This window comes from Myxine glutinosa, chromosome 3, assembly GCF_964187855.1.
Source record: "Myxine glutinosa chromosome 3, kmMyxGlut1.1, whole genome shotgun sequence".
Classification (NCBI taxonomy): domain Eukaryota; kingdom Metazoa; phylum Chordata; class Myxini; order Myxiniformes; family Myxinidae; genus Myxine; species Myxine glutinosa.
The window spans coordinates 117,080,041-117,099,418 of NC_136263.1; positions in this window are offsets into that span (position 1 = coordinate 117,080,041).

A 19,378-nucleotide genomic window follows, 5' to 3' on the forward strand; every position below is an offset into this window, starting at 1 on the left:
TTGTTTTCTTTTTAGCCGCGTCGCAGACGCTGCTCATAGAGTGCCCTCTGCTGTTGTTGTTGTTCTTCTTCTTGTTCTTGTTGTTGTTCTTGCAGAGAAGACAAAACCTCAAAGCTCCACCCATTCTGGGAACCATAGCTCCACCCATTGTGGGAGAGGCTTCATTTTTTTTTTTTTTTTTTTTTTGTTTGTATACAAGATCGAGGCTCGTGAAAGAGCGAACATGAATCACACAGAAAGACAAACAGACACATAAAACAAATAACATCGGGAGCGGTAGACAAGATGGGGAGAGAGGGGGAAGGACACAAACACAACATTTGAGAGCAGGGACCGAGAGACATGGAGACATCGAGAGATCTGTGGGAGGGAGAGGGCTTTGGGGGGGAGGCATGTGAAAGGGGGGGGGGGGGTTGGGAGAGGTATAAACATATGGACACTGCCAGGATTTCCAGGAAAGAAGTTGCAATTTCAAACAAGGTGGATCTGGGGTGAATTAGTGGGGGTAGAAAAGATCTAGGTTTTGGATGGGGGAAGATAAGAGATGGTGGTGAACAGCTGTTTTAAAGACCTGGAGGGAGGAGAGGGATTGAACGGAGTGTGGGAGTTTGTTCCAGAGGCGGGAGAAAAGAGGAATGAAAGAGTGAAGGTGAGCAGAGAGCCGAGATTTCGGCAGTTTAACCATCAGAGGGTTGCTGGCAGATCTTGTGCGACCTGTAGGAATATTTGGGGGACAGAGCACAGAGAGAGCTGGGGGAGCAAGGCCGGAGAGGAGTCGGGAGAAGACAGAAAGACCACCTACCTGCCTGCGGTGAGTGAGTGAAAGGCCCTCAGAGATAGCTTCATCGCGGGAGATTCCAATGATTTTGAAAGCTTTGGATTCAACATCGTGAAGCCGAGCCAGGTGTGAGGCAGGAGCACCAGCCCATAGGGGAGAACAGTATTCCATTGAGCTGTGGATGAAAGCCTTGTATGTGGTGAGGAGCTCAGGTGTGACGAGGAAGGACTTCGCACGACGGAGGATGCCCAGTCGGCGACTGGCTTTGGAGGCCAGCTTGGAAATGTGGTTTTCCCAAGAAAGATCATGGCAGATAGTGAGACCCAAAAGCTTGACCGACAGAACTTCTTGGAGAGGATTGTTGAGAAAGTAGATGGGAGGGTTGTCCAGTCGATCTTTTCGGAGAGACATAGTAAGAGAGTGAGATTTGTCAGGATTGAAAGACATGTTCCACTTGTTTGACCAGTCTGTGATTTTGTCCAGGTCTTCAGAGAGTGAGGAGGCTGCAGACTGCCGATCTGAGGGAAGAGGAATGGAGCGGCAGAGAGTGGAGTCATCAGCAAAGAGATAGAGAGGATTTTCCAGAGAGTCAGAGAGATCATTGATAAAGACCAGAAAAAGCACAGGGCCCAGCACACTTCCTTGGGGAACTCCAGCCTGAACAGGAAGGGGAGATGAGAGAAATCCATTCAGGGCCACACGTTGACTACGACCAGAGAGGAAGTCCGCAAGCCATGCATGGAGATTTCCATGGATACCATAGGAGGAGAGTTTGGTGAGCAGAGCTGGGTGCCAGACCGTATCAAAGCCCCGTGATATGTCAAGGGAGACAGCTCTGATTTCCTGTTTGGCATTGAGGACCTCCATCCATTGTTGAGACAGCAGAAGCAGCATGTCCAGAGTAGAGTGACCTGGTCTGAAACCAAATTGATGGTCAGAGATCAAGCCATTGGAGAAAAGGAAAGATTTCATATCCGAAGCAATGATGGATTCCATGACTTTGCTGATAATTGGGAGCAGGCTGATTGGTCTGTAGTTGCAAGGATCTGTTTTTGCACCTTTTTTGTGTAAAGCGGTAATGTTAGCTGATTTCCAGGATGCTGGCAGATGACCTTGAGCAAAAGATAGGGTGAAAAGAACAGAGAGAGGGTGAGATAGAGCGGCAGAGCAGGATTTTAGGACCCGTGGGCTGATGCCGTCTGGTCCAGTTGCAGAATCAGAGTCGAGGTTTGACAAAAACTCCTCCACCTTGTCAGGAGAGAAGGACACAGAGTCCAGGAGCAGTTGGGTTCGACTGGGAAAGGTGGGAACAGAGAGAGATGGGTTTGGGACTAAGGATTTTGAGGCGAACACAGAGTTGAGGCATTCGGCTTTGTCACATGCGATGTCAACTGTGTGGCCATTTGAGGAAAGGGAGTGTATGGAGGGGGAGCAAACACCAGAAACGGATTTGACCAGACGCCACCAGGATTTGGAGGAAGGAGACAGGTTTGAGAGTTCATTCTTGAGTGAGGAGAGATAGTGCTTCCTGGCACTCCTGAGGGTAGACACACACTTGTTCCGAGCTTGGTGGAAGGAACTGAGATTGCCTTCAGTTGGATTAGCCTTCCAAGAGGCAAAAGCAAGTTGTTTCAGGGCAACTGCCTCACCACAAGATTCAGTGTACCATGGACGGGAGGAAGGGTAAGACAACTGAAGGCGAGATGGGATAAATCTGTGCATGAGAGAGATCAGTTTGCTTTGGAAGAATTCCCAGGAAGAATTGATGTCAGAGGCAGTGGAGATGGGAGACCATTCCAGACGATTGATGGCTGCTTGAAGACCATCCCAGTCAGCCTGAGTGAAATGCCAGACTCGTCGACGCTGAGGAGGCTCTCTGAGAATGGCCAGAGAGATGTCCACTTTGACAAGCACATGATCAGAAGAACCGATTGGAGCAGAAGAAGAGCAGCAGACATTAGCAGGGAAGTTTGTCATAACCAAGTCTAGAAGAGAAGATACTCCATTGGCTGAGATCCGGGTCGGGAAATTGACAGATTGTGTCAATCCCAGTGAGTCACAGAAGTCCTTTGCTGAGGTGCCATGACTGGTGAGAGAGGAACCCACACCCAACCAGGTGGCATGATGACAGTTGAAGTCACCACATATGAGGAAGAGAGAGTTGGGATGAGTGGATAGAAGTTGGTCCATGTTGTCAGACAGTGAAATGTAGATGGAGTCATCACTGTTTGGGGGACGGTACAGAACACATATGAACAAAAGGTGGGAGCGGAGAGGAAGCCGTAACCAGAGGTACACCTGTGGGTGAGGAGGAAAGAGGGCAGTGCAAGGAGAGTGAGGAAGAGAGTTTTTGACAAAGATAGCCACCCCACCACCAGCCAAGGCTCAGGTCTATCATACCAGAGGAGGGAGTAACCAGGAAGAGATATTAAGGAATCAGAGACATCTTGAAGGAGGAAAGTCTCTGTTAAGCAGATCAAGTCTGGATTGTCAGAAGCAACCTGTATGGAGAGATCAGTCAGGTTTGAGCGAAGGCCCCGGATGTTTGAGGTCCATACCGTTAATGAAGAGAGAGGGGGAGCATCGGGTACAGGACAGGGGAGGGGAGGAGTAGGGTAAGATGAAGGATGAGAGGGGGAGGTAGGGAGAGCAGTTGATAGTGTGTCAGATGTTGCAGAAGAGTTCCAAGAAAGGGAAGGATGAGGAGGATGAAAGGTTTGATGGTGAAGGGATGAGGCACAGTGAGGGGTTGTTTGAGGGGGGGCAGAGGAAAGTAGAAGGTTTGGGGGGGTGGAGGTATGAGATAGAAGGGAGACGAAGTGGGGAGGAGGCAGCTTGGAGGAGGAGGGGGGAGGAGGGAGAATTGGAGAGGAATGGTATGGGGGGAGAATTGAATGGGAGGGATTGGGGGGGAGTTTTGAAGGGGAGGAGTGAGGGGGGAGTTTAGGAGGGGAGGGGCAAGGGGGGAGTTTTGGAGGGAAGGGGCAAGGGGGAAGTTTAGAAGTGGAGGGGCAAGGGGGGAGTTTAGGAGTGTAGGGGCAAGGGGGGGGATTTGGAGGGGAGGGGCAAGGGGGGAGTTTAGGAGGGGAAGGGCAAGGGGGGAGATCAGGAGTGGAGGGGCAAGGGGGGGATTAGGAGGGGAGGGGCAAGGGGGGAGTTTAGGAGGGGAAGGGCAAGGGGGGAGTTCAGGAGTGGAGGGGCAAGGGGGGGGTTTAAAAGTGGAGGGGCAAGGGGGGAGTTTAGGAGTGTAGGTGCAAGGGGGGGATTTGGATGGGAGGGGCAAGAGGGGAGTTTAGAAAGTGGATGATTAATGAAAGACGAACATTGATAACAAATTGGGTTTGTTGTGATTTTCAAGTTAGCAATCCGATTCAGAACGATGGAGGAGGGATGGAATGAATGTGAATTTAGACCATGTAGTGAGGGAGACGTATAAGATATTGAATTTCTTTTTTTTGAAGTGGAATGAGTTGGAGAGGAAATTGAGAAAAGCCTTTTAAATAGGAAGAAAAACAGCGTGTTGTAATATACCACTGAATAAAACACAGAAGGGGAAAGGTTAAACATATTTAAATAATATTTAAACAGAACTGTGAACAATCTTATATGCACAAAAATACCAACGGGGGGAGAGCCGAGAGGGACCACCACGAGTCACATGAACAGGGCAAATGGTGGATGGCAAGGAGATAATGGGGGCGGGGCGAACAGCACACCTGGACAGAAAATACAGGATGAGACAACAGTACACGTGGAGAAAAGAAAATAAATGTTTTTGTTTTTTTGTTTTTTTTTGGGGGGGGGGTGGTGGGGATTTAGAACGTTAGACAGAGTATTATGTTCGGGGTAGAAGGGAAAAAACTAAGAGCCAAGCAAAACACGCTTAAGTTAACAAAACACCTACGGGGGTACAACTACAAGGCCACACACGAGGAGCAGAACACGATTCATTAATTACGAGTTACAGGAAATTCAAACCAAAACTAACTATAATCAAACAATATCGCATGGACGATAAAATAACGAGTTGAAATTTGACAATCTATCTGGGGAAATGGGGGAGAAACACGTGGTCGAAGAACGAACGAACGAATAAGAATGAATAAACGAATGAGCACAGAGAAGGTAATGTCTTCTTTTTTTTTTTTTTTGAGTTGAGATTTACATAAGGAAGTAGGCTTTGGGGTGGAAAGCCTGGGAAAACAGAGAACTAAAGTTATTGGATCACAAACGACAGGCGCTGAGAGAAAAACAAAGCCTCAAGGTTGTACAGTGTACACTGTACAAGGCCTCAAGACGACACGAATTACCACGATTTTCAATACAGGTATGAAAGATTTGCACCGAAAATCTTTGTCGGGACAATATACGTACATACACCATAAAATAAATACAGTTTTAACGAAAATACAAAATGGGAACAATTACTTAACTTCGATTTCGATGGAGAGCGTGTGGAGCTGCGAAAAAACGAACCCTCGCCAGCAAGACCGGAAACGGAAGTCAAAAGTCAAATATAAACAAATATCCACCATTTTATTAACTCGCATAGCTTTGAGGCCTGTTTTGTAGGCCCGTGGTGTCTTGCTCTCTCACACAGTTTTACTTTCAAATCAAATTCGATATATCATTTCATTTTTCACAGTCGCTAACATAGTTTTAGACTCGGTTGAAAAAAAACGTGAAGAAAATCCGATGAAAGTTGCCCTTTATAGAACGAAATGAATTCTCAAAGGCCTGTAACTTCAAGTCCATTGAGATATAAATTTTTTAAATCGCGGCATGGTCAGTCATACACCGCCCGAAATAACAGACGGGAAAATTCCGAGATATATATATTTTGTTTAAATCGCGGCATGGTCAGTCATACACCGCCCGAAATAACAGACGGGAAAATGCCGAGATATATTAAAAATTCGTCCATTTGATGACAATCGTCACGATGAAATATTTAATTTATACGTCGTCACAATAATGTGGAGAGAGGAGCACAGCTTCGTTCACATGTCGCCACATACGGGAAATTGCCGAGATTTTTTTTTTTTAAATCGCGGCATGGTCAGTCATACACCGCCTGAAATAACAGACGGGAAAATGCCGAGATATATTAAAAATTCGTCGCCACACACGGGAAATTGCCGAGATATATTTTCACTTTGCACAAAAATAACATCAAGTAATCGAATCAATAGGAATGTCCTGTGCCTATAACATCGACGGTATAGGCACAGCTGCATCTAGGCATTGTGTAACATCGACGCGGCTTTTGTTTTAATTAAAACTTTTTGTACTTGTTCTTTCAAAAATCCTATCTTTTACTTATTGCGTGAATTTTACTATAATTACCTTTGCCACCGAAGGTGGATGGAGGTTATGTTTTCACCCCTGTCTGTCTGTTTGTTTGTCTGTCTGCTTGTCTGCTTTTCTGTTTGTAAACAGGATACCTTAAAAATTATGGATGGATTTTGATGAAATTTGGTGGAGAGGTTGGGTATGTGAAAAGGAAGAATTGATTCGATTTTGGTGAAGATTTGAAACCGGATACGAAGATTTTTAAAATATCAAGTGATTCTTCACCATCGAGTGAGAGGGCGAAAAACGATATATTGCAAAACTAGAACAACACTCTTCGACGTCACGACGTTAACTGATATGCCTCCACCGACATTATTGCATCATTATACATACTTGTACCAAGTTTCATTTGAATCCATTCAGCTGTTCTCAAAGTATCACACTTTTACCTGTCATGACCTCTGACCCCACTAAAATCACCTCACTTCTCACCTTTGATGGCAAAACATAATCACGTCATCTTTGCATCATAATATGTACTTGTACCAAGTTTGGTCAAACTGTCATCACTGGTTAACAAGTTGGTGCAGCAACATAATTTTTACTTAACTTGACCTTTGACCTCTTGGCCCCAAAATCTAATCAGTTCATCTTTTCATCGTTATACATATCTGGACCAAGTTTGACGAAGATCTCAGCCGTTTTTAAGTTATCGCGGTGACGAAATAATTGTAACTTAACATGACATCTGATCTTTGCCCTCTTGATCCCAAAATCGAATCATTTTATCTTTGCATCATAATATACAATTATACACTGCATGACCAAAAGTATGCGGAGGGTTCTGGAATGGCCAAGTCAAAGCCCGGATCTAAATCCCATCGAGATGTTGTGGGGGGATTTGAAACGAGCTGTGCATGCAAGAAACCCCTCAAACATCACACAGCTGAAAGAATTCTGCATGGAGGAGTGGGCAAAAATTTCTCCCAGTCGATGTCAGAGACTGGTAAAGTTATAAGAAATGCCTACTTGAGGTTGTTTCTGCCAAAGGGGCAATACCACCTATACGAGCCAAAGATGTACTTACTTTTTCCAGATCTGAAATTTCCATTTATGTTTATTTAAATTATACAATGGACTACAAAATGTAAATGTTTCATGATATTTGTTATATTATATCAACTTTATCTGTCAATATTGTTGAAATGAAAATCAAATAGCTGTATGTTGAAATACGTATGTTGAAAAAGTCAAAACTTTACATGGGGTGTACTTACTTTTTCACGTGACTGTACCTGTCAGCAATGGGTGTGGCTGAAACAGCCGAATCCACCAATTATAAGGGGTGTCCGCATACTTTTGGTCATGCAGTGTATAATTGTATATTATGATGCAAAGATAAAATCGTCTGTCCTCAGTTGCAACACTCACTACCGAGTTCCAAACTGCCTCTGGAAGCAACATCAGCACAACTGTTCGTCAGGAGCTTTATGAAATGGGTTTCCATGGCCGAGCAGCGCACACAAGCCTAAGATCACCATGCGAAATGCCAAGCGTCGGCTGGAGTGGTGTAAAGCTTGCCACCATTGGAATCAGGAGCAGTGTAAACACATTCTCTGGAGTGATGAATCACACTTCACCATGTGGCAGTCCGAGGGACGAAACTGGGTTTGGCGGATGCCAGGAGAATGCTACCTGCCCGAATGCATAATGCCAACTGTAAAGTTTGGTGGAGGAGGAATAATGGTCTGGGGCTGTTTTTCATGGTTCGGGCTGGGCCCCTTAGTTCCAGTGAAGGGAAATGTTAACGCTACAGCATACGATGACATTCTAGACGATTGTGTGCTTCCAACTTTGTGGCAACAGTTTGGGGAAGGCCCTTTCCTATTTCAGCATGACAATGTCCCCGTGCACAAAGCGAGGTCCATACAGAAATGGTTTATCAAGATCGGTGTGGAAGAACTTGACTGGAACTTGAAGAACCCTGGCCTCAACCGCATCGAGCACCTTTGGGATGAATTGGAACGCTGACTGTGAGCCAGGCCTAATCGCTGAACATCAGTGCCTGACCTCAATAATGCTCTTGTGGCTGAATGGAAGCAAATCCCTGCAGCAATGTTCCAACAACTAGTGGAAAGCCTTCCCAGAAGAGTGGCGGCTGTTGTTGCAGCAAAGGGGGGGAACAACTCCATATTAATGCCCATGATTTTGGAATGAGGTGTTCGATGTTCAGGTGTCCGCATACTTTTGGTCAAGTAGTGTACCAGATTTGGTGAAAATCCCATGACTTGTTCACAAGTTAGCTCGGTAATATAATTTTTACCTGAAGGGACGTCTGACATTTGATCTTTGACCTCTCGATCCCAAAATCAAATAATTTCATGTTTGCATCATAATACATACTTGTACCAACTTTGGTCAGAATCCCGTCACTGGTTCACAAGTTACTGCAGTAACAGGATTTTTACCTAACATGACCTCTGACCTTTGGCCTTTGACCTCATGACCCCAAAATCTAATCATTTCATCTTTACCTCATTATACCTGCACCAAGTTTGACGAAGATCTCTTCAGCCGTTCTCAAGTTATTGCAGTAATGAAAACATATCGAGGATGGACGAACAGCGGACGGACAACCCAAAAACGTAATGCTTCCGGCGACCTCTTCGGTGAAGGCATAAAATAAGTTGAGGCTAGGGTTAGTTGTGTTGTGGACTAACTCAAAAGGTTGTGGACGACTTGTGACAAAACTAGGTGGATGAGTTGCTTTTGGCGACGAGAACAAGCCCATTATATTTTGATTTAGGTCCGAATCCAGATATGGCCTATCAGTTGGATACAAAACAAACTGTTCAGCCTGGTGGAGGTATGCTCTCGTGTTTTCTTGCAAAGTAAAGTAATTTGAGATTTTATTTTTAAATGAAAAGTGATTTGATTGAATGTGTCGTTATTTTTAAAGAAACAAATTTGATCAAATGTGTAGTTATGGAGTATTTGTATAGTTTGGAAAAAAATGGGATTGGGATATTGTTATCCCTGGGTTTTTTGGGAATGTACAGACCATGGACTTGATTGGTGGGGGTGGCCTCCTGTGTATGGGGAAATATAAACCAAATACTAAAAGCTGAAAGCAAACATAATAGCATTAAATTATGTAACAACACTTTCCCCATTGAAAATATGATGCTATTTAAGGATTAAAACACATCAATTATAATTACATGATGGTGACTACATCGATCCTGGATAATAATGTTTTCCTATTTCAATGAACGATTCATAACCTCTCTCATTGCAACATTTGCAATTTGACGGAGGGAATTTGAAAGCATAAATACTGATGTCGGGGAACATTGCATGAGGTTACAAACGGGGTGCTGTTTAACATTCAACAAGTTGTATGGAATGATCACTTCTTCCAATTGAAGAGCAAGAGTCTGTTCTTCATAAGTATTAGTCCTTGAGGAAGTGTGAGCAATGATTTGGTTTATTTTACTGTATGCTTGTATTCATATATGTTGTGGAGTTCTAAAGCCTGTGACAAGAAAAGACCTTCAAGGAATATTTGCAAATGGAGATATCATACTTGGAGGAATTTTCCCTATCCATATCACAGCACTTGAAGATCATCCACTTTTGAGAGGACATCCTCGTGTTTTCGTCTGTAAGACGTGAGTCACGCATGTATTTTTATGTTTTGTTAACTTGTCTAACAATGAAAACATTATTATGAGCCACATCTGTGTTAACCGCTTTTCATTGTTAAAAAATTCAATGATCATTAAAAAATTTAATATGAGCTATCGGTCGCAAACAAACTCAAATGTGATGATTTCTCAACTACAGAAGTCTTGATATAGGTTAAAACCAATGGATATACAGTCGCGGCCAAAAATATTGGCACCCTTGCACTTTTTTTCAAATAACTCACAATTTTCTCTAAAAATAAGTTGAAATTGACAAAAGTATTTGATCTGCACAATTCTTTATTCTCACTGTTAATATAACAGAAACTTTGTTTTTATGATTCAGAACTTAATATATCCTTTTAAATCAGAAAATAAAAATAAATGGCATTGACAAAATTATTGACACCCGAGACTTAATATTTGGCAGCACATCCTTTGGACAAAATAACTGCAGTCAAGCGCTTCGTATAGCCATGAATGAGCTTCCTACACCTCTCCACTGGCAGTTTGGCCCACTCTTCTTGTGCAAACTGCTTCACTTCTCCCAGATTTGAAGGGTAGGCCTTCTCCCAAATGCTGTTTTCAGATCTCAACCAACACAGGTGTTCAATGGGATTTAGATCTGGAATAATTGCTGGAAACTTAAGAACAGTCCAACGATTTCTCTTGAATCATTCCTGGGTGCTTTTTGAAGTGGGTTTGGGGTCATTGTCCTGTTGCAAGACCCATGTCCTTCGACTGAGACCCAGCTTTCTGACACTGGGCTCAACATTGCGCTCCAAATGCCTTGGTAATCTCCTGATTTCATGATGCCGTGCACACATTCAAAGCACCCAGTGCCCGAGGCAGCACAGAAACCCCAAAACATCACTGAACCTCCTCCATGTTTGACTGTAGGGAAGGTTGTCTTTTATTTGAAGGCTTCATTTTGTTTTCTGTAAAGATATAGATGATGTGCTTTACCAAAAAGCTCTAATTTGGTCTCATCTGTCCACAGGACATTCTCGCAGAAGGATTTTGGCTTCTTCAGTTGTGTTTTGGCAAACTCCTGTCAGGTTTTCTTATGTCTCTCTCTCAGCAGTGGGGTCCTCCTGGGTCTCCTACCATAAAACGCCGTCCCACTTTCAATAAGTTTTTTTTGTATTTTTGCTTTTGTATACATAATCGAGGCTCGTGAAAGAGCTAACATTTATCACACAAACAAATCAAACAGACAAACAAACAAAGTATATGAAAAGGGGAGTGGTAGACAAGATGGGGAGAGAAGGGGAAGCACATAAACACAATATTTGAGAGCAAGGACATCGGGAATGTGTGGGAGGGAGAGCGCTTGGGGGGAGGTGGTGTGGGAAGGGGGAGGGGGAGTGGGAGAAGTATAAACACAAGGACACCAGGGACTTCCAGGAAAGAAGTTGGTATTTCAAAAAAGTGGATTTGGGGTGAAATTAGCGGGGGTAGAAAAGATCAAGGTTTTGGATGGGGGAAGATAAGAGATGGTGGTGAACAGCTGTTTTAAAGACCTGGAGGGAGGAGTGGGATTGAAGAGAGTGAGGGAGTTTGTTCCAGAGGTGGGAGAAAAGAGGAATGAAGGAGTGAAGGTGAGCAGAGAGTCTTGATTTTGGCAGTTTAACCACAAGAGGGTTGCAGGCAGATCTTGTGCGACCTGTAGGAATATTTGGGGGACAGAGCCCAGAGAGAGCTGGAGGAGCAAGGCCGGAGAGGAGTCGGTAGAAGACAGAAAGACCACCAACCTGCCTGTGGTGAGTAAGTGAAAGGCCCTCGGAGGTCGCTTCATCACGGGAGATTCCAATGATTCTGAACGCTTTGGTTTCAACAGCGTGAAGACGAGCTAGGTGTGAGGCAGGAGCACCAGCCCAGAGCGGAGAGCAGCATTCCATTGAGCTGCGGATGAAAGCCTTGTATGTGGTGAGGAGCTCAGGTGTGCCAAGGAAGGACTTCGCATGACGGAGGATGCCCAGTCGGCGACTGGCTTTGGAGGCCAGATTTGAAATGTGGTTTTCCCAGGAAAGATCATGGCAGCCAGTGAGACCCAAAAGCTTGAGTGACAGAACTTCTTGGAGAGGATTATTCAGAAAGTGGATGGGAGGGTTGTCCATTCGTTCTTTTCGGAGAGACATCGTAAGAGTTTGAGATTTGTCAGGATTGAAAGACATTTTCCACTTATTTGCCTAGTCTGTGATTTTGTCCAGGTCTGCAGAGAGTGAGGAGGCTGCAGACTGCCGATCTGAGGGATGAGGAATGGAGCGGCAGAGAGTGGAGTCATCAGAAAAGAGATAGAGAGGATTTTCAAGAGAGTCGGAGAGATCATTGGTGAAGACCAGAAAAAGCACAGGGCCCAGAACACTGCCTTGGGGAACTCCAGCCTGAACAGGAAGAGGAGATGAGAGAAACCCATTCAGGGCCACACGTTGACTACGACGAGAGAGGAAGTCCGCCAGCCATGCATGGAGATTTCCATGGATACCAAAGGAGGAGAGTTTGGTGAGCAGAGTGGGGTGCCAGACCATATTGATGGCAGGTGATATGTCGAAGGAGACAGCTCGAATTTCCTGTTTGGCATTGAGGACCTCCACCCATTGTTGAGACAGCAGAAGCAGCATGTCCAGAGTAGAGTGACCTGGTCTGAAACCACATTGATGATCAGAGTTCAAGCCATTGGAGAAGATGAAAGATTTCATATCCGAAGCAATGATGGATTCCATGACTTTGCTGATAATTGGGAGAAGGCTGATTGGTCTGTAATTGCTAGGATATGTTTTTGCACATTTTTTGTGTAAAGCGGTGATGTTGGCTGATTTCCAGGCAGATGACCTTGAGCAAAAGAGAGGGTGAAGAGAACAGAGAGAGGGAGTGAAACAGCGGAAGAACAGGATTTTAGGACCCGTGAGCTGATGCCGTCAGGTCCAGTTGCAGAATCAGAGTCGAGGGTTGACAAAAACTTTTCCACCTTGTCAGGTGGAAAGGACACAGAGTCCAGGAGCAGCTGGGTATGACTGGGTATGGTGGGTACAGAGAGGGATGGGTTTGGGACACAGGATTTAGAGGCAAACACAGATTTGAGGCATTCAGCTTTTTCACGTGCGGAGTCAGCTGTGTCGCCGTTTGGGGTAAGGGAGGGGATGGAGGGGGAACAAACACCAGAAACAGATTTGACCAGTCACCACCACGATTTGGAAGAGGGAGACAGATAAGAGAGTTCGGTCTTGAGAACGGAGAGATATTGTTTTCTGGATCTCCTGAGGGTGGCCACACACTTGTTTCGGGCTTTGTGAAAGAAAATGAGATTTCCTTCCGTCGGATTTGCTTTCCAGGAGACGAAGGCAAGTTGTTTCTGGGCAACAGCCTCACCACAAGATTCCGTGTACCATGGACGGGAGGAAGGGTATGACAACTGAAGACGAGATGGGATAAATCTGTGCATGAGAGAGAGCCATTTACTTTGGAAGAATTCCCAGGATGAGTTGATGTCAGAGGTGGTAGAGATGGGAGACCAGTCCAGATGATTGATGGCTGCTTGAAGGCCGTGCCAGTTGGCCTGAGTGAAATGCCAGACTCGTCGACGCTGAGGAGGCTCCCTGAGAATGGTCAGAGATATGTCCACTTTTACAAGCACATGATCAGATGAGCCGATTGGAGCAGAAGAAGAGCAGCAGACATTTTCAGGGAAGTTAGTCATAACCAAGTCCAGAAGAGAAGATGCTCCGTTGACTGAGATCCGGGTCAGGAAATTGACAGATTGTGTCAGTCCCAGTGAATCGCAGAAGTCCTTTGCCAAAGAGCCATGGCTGGTGAGAGAGGTACCCACACCCAGCCAACTGGCATGGTGACAATTCAAATCACCACATATGAGGAAGAGAGAGTTGGGATGGGTAAATAGAAGTTGGTCCATATTATCAGACAGCGAGATGTAGATGGAGTCATCACTGTTTGATGGACGGTACAACACACATATGAACAAAAGGTGGGAGCGAAGTGGAAGCCGTAGCCAAAGGTATTCCTGGGGGTGAGGTGGAGAGAGGGCAGTGGAGGGCGAGTGAGGAAGAGAGTTATTTATAAAGATAGCAACCCCACCTCCAGGACGAGGATCAGGTCTATCATACCGGAGGAGGGAGTAACCTGGGAGAGATACCAAGGCATCAGAGACATCATGAAGGAGGAAAGTTTCTGTTAAGCAGATCACATCTGGTTTGTCAGAAGCAACCTGTATGGAGAGATCAGTCAAGTTTGAGCGAAGGCCCCGGATGTTTGAGGTCCATACCGTTAATGAAGAGGAAGGGGGAGCATCGGATACAGAACAGGGGGGTGGGGGGGTAGGGTAAGATGTGGAAGAGGAGGAAGGGGTAGGGAGAGCTGTTGAAGGTGTGTCAGAGATTTCAGAATAGCTCGGAGAAAGGGAAGGATGGGGCAGACAAAAGGTTTGATGGTGATTGGGTGAGGCACAATGAGGTGTTATTTGAGGAGGGGGAAGAGCGAGGCAGAAGGTTGTGGGAGATGGAGGTGAGAGTTGGAAGGGGGAAGAAGTGGGGAGGATGCTTTGAGGAGGAGGGGTGAGAGGGGGGGAATGGAGAAGAAATGAGGGTGGGGAGATTTGAAGGGGAGGGGTTAGGGGGGAGTTTAGGAGGGAAGGGACAAGGGGTGGGATTTTAAAGGGATGGGAGATGGGGGAGATTTGGAGGGGAGGGGTGAGGGTGGAGTCTAGGAGGGGAGGGGTGAGGGGGAGTCTAGGAGGGGAGGGGTGAAGGGGAGTCTAGGAGGGGAGGGGTGTGGGGGGAGTTTAGGAGGGAATGGGGCAAGGGGGAAGATTTGAAAGGGATGGGTGATGGGGAAGATTTGGAGGGGAGGGGTGATGGGGAGGTTTTGGAGGGGAGGGGTGATGGGGAAGATTTGGAGGGGAGGGGTGATGGGGAAGTTTTGGAGGGGAGGGGTGATTTGGAAGATTTGGAGGGGAGGGGTGAGATTGGAATTTAGAAAGTGTACGATTTATGGGAAACGAACATTTATTGCAAAATGAGTTTCTTGTGACCTTTGAGTCAAAGATACGTTGAAGGACGCTGGAGGGGGGATGGAGTGCAGTAGAGTTTAGGGAATGTAGAAAAGAGGAACTGTAAGAGGTGGAATTTTTTGGGGGGATGAAAAGATTTGGTGAGCAAGTCGAAAGTCGTCAACGACTCACCACCATCTGTTCACCACCATCTCTTATCTTCCCCCATCCAAAACCTTGATCTTTTCTACCCCCGCTAATTCACCCCAGATCCACCTTGTTTGAAATTCCAACTTCTTTCCTGGAAGTCCTGGCAGTGTCCATATGTTTTATACCTCTCCCACTGCCCCCTTCCCACGCCCCCCCCCCCCCCAAAGCCCTCGCCCTCTCTCAGATCTCTCGATGTCTCCATGTCTCTCGGTCCCTGCTCTCAAATGTTGTGTTTGTGTCCTTCCCCCTCTCTCCCCATCTTGTCTACCGCTCCCTATGTTATATGTTTTATGTGTCGGTTTGTCTTTCTGTGTGTTCATGTGATTAATGTTCGCTCTTTCACGAGCCTCGATATTGTATACAAAAAAAAAAAAAAAAAAAAAAAAAAGCAACCTTTTAAAGAAGAAGAAGAAAAAGGTGTTATAATATACGACAGAATACAGTACTTCAGGGGAAAGTTTAAACATTTTAAAGTTTAACAGTGAAAACTATCTGGGGAAATGGGGCTGGAACACGTGGTCGAAGAACGAACGAACGAACGAATAAGAACAACAAATAAACGAATAAAAACAACGAATAAGAACAGAGAAGGAAATGTTTTTTGTTTTTTTGTTTTTTGAGTTGAGATTTTAAACAAGGAAGTAGGCTATGGGGTGAAAAGACTGGGAAAAACAGAGAACTAAAGTTATTGGAGCACAATCGACGGACCGCTGAGACAAAAACAAAGCTTCAAGGTAGGACGCAGTACAAGGCCTCAAAAGACACGACACGAATTAACACGATTTTCCATACAGGTATGAAAGATTTCCACCTAGAATTTTCCTAGGGACCCACTGTTGGTACACACACCATAAAATAAATACAGTTTTGACGAAAATACAATTGGGAACAATTACTTAACTTCGATGGCGTGGAGAACGTGGACAGCTGCGAAAAAACGTAACCTCGCCGGCAAGACCGGAAGCGGCAGAAGTTGGCGATGGATGATGTGAGTTGAAACTGTCGTAACTTGTGTCTGAAGGTCAGCTTGAATCTGTTTGGCAGTTGATCGAAGTGCTTTATCCACCATTCGAACAATCCTTCGCTGCAATGTTCAATCAATGTTCCTCTTGCGGCCACATTCAGGGAGGTTGGCTAGAGTGCCATGGACCTTAAACTTCCTGATAACATTGAGTACGGTGAACACAGGAACATGAAGGTCGCTGGAGATAGACTTGTAGCCTTGAGATTGTCCATGCTGGGCCACAATATTGTGTCTGACCTCCTCAGACAATTCTCTGGTATTAATTTTTCTCCATGCTCATTGTCGTACATACAGTGACACAAAACAGCAGAGCGACTCCTTTTCTCTATTCGAATTCGTTGAATCAGTGATTTTTATATTGCAGGCACCTGCAACTCACCACAGGTGAGTTCAATTCCAAAGTAAAGGAGAATCACCTGCTTGAAATCTAATTTTATTTCTAACAACTTCTAAAAGGTGCCAATAATATTGTCCGGGACATTTTAGGATTTCTGTGAGGAATAAGCAAAGATGTCGTAATTTTTTCAGCTTTTTTTGTTTTTTTCCCACTGCAAACCAAAGAAATGCACAAGTGAATACAAAAAAATATGCTGAATCAAAAAGTCAATGTAGGAATGACAAATTACCGTCTAAAAAAGGTCCTAAACAAGATAAGGATGTTGTTGGTTCAGAGAGTAGCTCAGAGTATTGTCATCACATAACCATCCCGACATCACTGCCTCCAGACTATTGTCTAGGGCTAGGCCTAGATAAAAGTATTAGAAGCTCCTATATTTCATTTCTGAATAAGTATAAGAAGTTCCTATATAATTCCAGGGACTTCTTGCAGCTTCAGTTGTCTTTCCTACTTTTTTTAATCAACTTAAGAGTAACCAATCACAAATGCAGATAATTATAGAATGCTGTTATTAGAGATGTCCATGCAGTTTTAAGTAGTTGATGATCATGTACTGATATTATAACATTGTACTCTGGCTGCTAATTTGTAGAGTCTCAGTATGTGGCTACACTACAAGAGTAATCAAGTCCTGGTGTAACCAGTGTTTGTAGAAGCTTGAAGCAATAATTGATTAAGTGTTAACGAGGCAGTGATGTAGGGATTGTTTTGTGGTGGCAATACTCTTAGCTAGTATCAAAACCAACAGCACCCATATCTTGTTTAGGACCTTTTTTAGACTGTAGTTTGTCATCCCTACATTGCGTTTCTAATTTAGCATAAATTTTTGCATTCACTTGTTTCTGTAATTTTTTTTACAATGTGGAATAACACAATGGTATGGTACTCAGAGGATACCCATTCTTGGATCAAAAGTGTCAAGATATCTTCGTCAGCAATGTCAAATACCACACATGTGTTCCTATATTGTCTTAAGTAACACTGACTGTATCTTGCAGCTCTGTCTTATTGCTCGTTTCTCAAAGAGTAATGTCTTAATCCAGCCTCAGGCCACACAATGACCTGCACTTAGAAATGCCCAAAATAACTGGTGTGGTTTCCCTCTAACCAATAGGGGGGGGGACAGAGGGAAGGCGCGGAGCCTCTCGAGGAATCTATGCAAGGCCGGATGTGAAAGGCACTCTCATGGTTTTTACTGTTTTGCTTCCTTGAAGTGTCAACAAAACTTATTAAACACTCGAACTGCAAATGTCCTCGATAAACTACTAGGAGTACGAAAAGATACTCCAACCTTCGTTTTGTATCAGTGGGCGGGGCCGACATTTATTATCCACGTCATCCATACGTTAGTACGTAGAGTACCCTACATAGATTCGAGAGCGCCAGCACACTCTCTGATAATATTGTTACGGATCGCGGATTAGATGTTATTTACCGAGCGGTGGTATTGCCGCGACCTAACAGTTCCCCCGATTCTTCCCCAACTCACCCGATTCCACCCGAACGTTGGCCAAATCGCGCTACGCTAAATCAATTATTGGAAAGGACACAACAACTGGGATAAATGAAATGACGCCAGGGGTACAGTTCTCAAGACCTCCGGAGGAGGGTATAATTAGTGGTGGAGAAAAGGGGTAGATTACAAGGTAGAGTGAGGTAAAAGACACAGAAGAGATGGGCACTTAAATACAATCTTATCTTATCCCAGACAGACCACAGACAAACGGAACAAGGCTGACTTACACAGGGATTGATGGCAGGAAGGGACAGGCAGTCGATAGCACAAGGTGCACCTTGGCTCAGGGACAGGATAAAGCACGGTCCAGTCCAGAGATGCGGGGAGGTGTCACAGCGCTCGGAAGGGACGTCTCTCTTGCTTCAAGCTCAGCGCGCATCTGACGTCACCTCCCTCTTCTGCGCATGCTCAACGGGGAGTGACACGCCCTCGGCTGGTTGGCTCCGCCCCAGATGGGACCGGTCCGCCGCTTCCATTGGGTGCGGGGGTTACCGGGCTCCGCCCTTGACGAGGAGCTGACAGGGAGCCCCTATTTGGTAACCCCGTCGAGCACATGTTTGATGGCGGCTCGTGGGGAAGGCCTCGTGCCCTCCCAACACCCCCTACCAACCAAGCTGGAGTGAGGACGCGCACTCCCTGTGCACGCCGCCGCCGTTGTTGTTGTTTCTGAACCGTGAGGAAGAGCTGCGGGGAGGTATTGGGAGGTCCTAAACTTCCTAACGGTGCCATACAATCACATTCTGGTGCAACGAAGGGTCAGAATTAATGGAAACGAATCCTTAACTGACATAGACTAAGAATAACTAGCAAGATGTCCTATAGTTGTCTACGTGAGATGCGGTGGACCTGGATGCGACATTTAATGGGGGGAAATAGGGGGAGGTCGGGTCTACAGAGTCTTGTTTACAGAAAATGGGACTAGGGAATGGGGGATTGGGGATAGTTGGGAAGTATTGAGGAAATAGGGGAATATTTACAAGCGGATATGGATGGATGCAAATCCCATATCCACAACATTGCACCCTTCTCTACCTCGGGGCATCCCGACCCGATAAATTTTTACCTACTTTAGTGTGGCACTCAGATGTAGTTCCCTCTACTATTAACTCAACCCTGAGTGAGACAGTTTTACAGATGTTAACAAATGAGTAAATATGTCCCCCTGCGACGTTGCACCCTTCTCCTAACAGAAACACACCCACAGGATAACCGAATCGCGGAAAGCATCCTCAAACTAAACATACAGCCGGTAGGGAGCATCATTTATACAAGACTGATATTTACATTACGATCCAGGACCTGTTCTTTGAGGAACACATGCAGATGTTATGCATAGAGAGAGAGCACGCATGCCAGGATCGATACACCAACCCACGAGTGCCCTGTGGCCCTATGGCCTTTAATAATGTGCAGAGCACCCCGTCCAAGCACCAAAAGCACCACCCCATACGCACAGTCAGCACCATC